Source organism: Mirounga angustirostris, unplaced genomic scaffold (assembly GCF_029215605.1).
Source record: "Mirounga angustirostris isolate CCGP_5_RB_7025 unplaced genomic scaffold, mMirAng1.0.hap1 SCAF_10, whole genome shotgun sequence".
NCBI lineage: Eukaryota > Metazoa > Chordata > Mammalia > Carnivora > Phocidae > Mirounga > Mirounga angustirostris.
The window spans coordinates 24,162,140-24,164,468 of record NW_026991718.1 but is presented as its reverse complement, the minus strand read 5'-3'; positions in this window follow the sequence as shown (position 1 = coordinate 24,164,468).

Here is a 2,329-nt window from a genome sequence, read left to right as displayed (position 1 = left end):
GAGACAATGGGAAATAGAAGTGAAGACTTTGTTTCTAACCCCAGGAGATATTTGCACATGGATACACAACTGTTTTAGCACCATATGTAGAAAAGACTCCTTTCTCCACTGAGTTGCCTTGGCACTTTTGTCAAAATCAATGGACTGTATTTGTATCTATTACTGGACTGTCTAGTCTGTACTGTCTAGTCTGTTCCATGGGTCTCTATCTTGATGCTAATACCAACCTGTTTTGATTACTGTAGCTTTGTAATAAGGTTTGAAGTTGAGATTTGGGTCCTCTAACTTTCTTCTTTTTCAAAGTTTTTTGGCTATTCTAGGCCTTTTGTATTTCCATATGAATCTCAGAATCAGATTGTCAATTTCTACAAAAAAAGCTTGCCGGATTTTGGCTTAATTTATAGATAAATTTGGAGACAACTGCCATCTTAACAACATCAAATCTTCAGATCCATGAACATGGTATACCTATTTATGTAAGTCTAATTTTTCTCAACAGTGTTTTGTAGTTTTCATTGAACAGGATTTGCACATCTTTTGTCAGATTTATCCCCATACTTTATATTTTTTCATGCTCACGTAGTGGTATTTTAAATTTCAATTTCTAATTGTCCATTGCAAGTATATAGAAATATAGTTGAGTTTTGCATATTGATCTTAGATCCCGCAACCATGCTGAACTCACATGTCAGTTCTGGTAGGTTTTGTTTTGTTTTGTTTTTTGCAGGGGGGGTGGTTGGTGGATTTTTGGTGGGGTTTTTTTTGGGTGGATTTTTTGGGTGGATTTATTTTTCTATATAGATGATGTTATCTGTGAACAAAGACCATTTTATAAGGGGCTATCTCTAAAAAGGCTGTGTTCTAATAAACTCCATCCACTAGCTGTTGGAAGGAAATAGAGGGACAATCCAAGATGAGGATGATCGAGGGCTGCAAGTTATTCTCAGGACAGCAGGTCCATAAATCCAATGGTTTTATTTAGGCTAATGTTAAAATGGACTCATAGTCTATCAATACTGGGAGACATCCTCAGCACAGATCACTTGATTATCTATACTCAACATAGTTATGAACCCAGATGTGGGCTGAGTGAAGGCAAAAATATCCAGCCTTAGGTTGGAAAATGTCAGAAAACCCTTTCCACAAAGCACCACCTTCTCTCACTCCCACCTCCATGAGGCCTCCTTCTTGATCTCTGGGCCTTCCCTCTTGTGCCCTCCAATCCCATTTCCATAGAGTCAGATTGCATTAAAAAAAAAAAAAATGCAAATGATCCCGTTCTACGCCCTGCACATAGAATAAAATCCAAACTCTTCACCCAGGCATTAGCAACCCTCATGGCACTATTAGCCTGCCCCCCACTAGTTAAAGTCATTTCCAGCCTTCTCTCCATGCACCTCATTCCCTTCTTTGGAGGTCCCTCTTGGCCCTTCCAACAGATACTCTCAGGGCATCCTATTTTCCCTGTGTTGCACTCACCATATTTGTCATTTAATTTCACACTAAAGCAGTGCAGTGAGAGCTGGCACCAGTGCTATGGTGTTTATCCCAATCTCTTAATGATGCCTGACAAATCATAGGCACTCAGTAAATGTTCTGAGTGACCACCGGAGCTCTTTTTAGCTGTATACATGCCCATCCACTCCCCTCCAGTCTTTGTGAATGACCTTATATCTTGGGTGTTGCTCTTCCCTTAGAAAGGTGGCTTAAGGGCGCCTGGGTGGCTCAGTTGGTTAAGCAACTGCCTTCGGCTCAGGTCATGATCCTGGAGTCCTGGGATCGAGTCCCGCATCGGGCTCCCTGCTCAGCGGGGGGTCTGCTTCTCCCTCTGACCCTCCTCCCTCTCATGTTGTCTCTCATTGTCTCTCTCGCAAATAAATAAAGTCTTAAAAAAAAAAATTAAAAAAAAAAGGTGGCTTAAAACTGTGGCTGTCTGTTGAAAGCTCCCCATGATTCTAAAAAAAAAAAAAAATATATATATATATATATATATATATATATATATGAATGCTTGGCCCTCGTCCTAGCCCATTGAAATCTAAGTCTCTGGGGGTAGAATCCAGGTAGTTGTACTTTTAAAAAGCTTTCCTGGTGATTCCGATATGCATCCAGGGTTTAGAACCACTAGCACAGAAGGGAAGGCTGTTTTCATTCAGCCAGGTGACAAAAACCCATGGATGGGCTCACCCTGGAAGGGCCACCAGGCAAGATGCGTACAGAACCTCACTTGGATCGCCTCCTGACTCCGCCTCCCATGCAAGTTGCATCTCAGTGCTGTGTTCGTCCAGTTCCAGCAGAGGTGGAAGAAAAGAAGGAAACCAGACCAGAG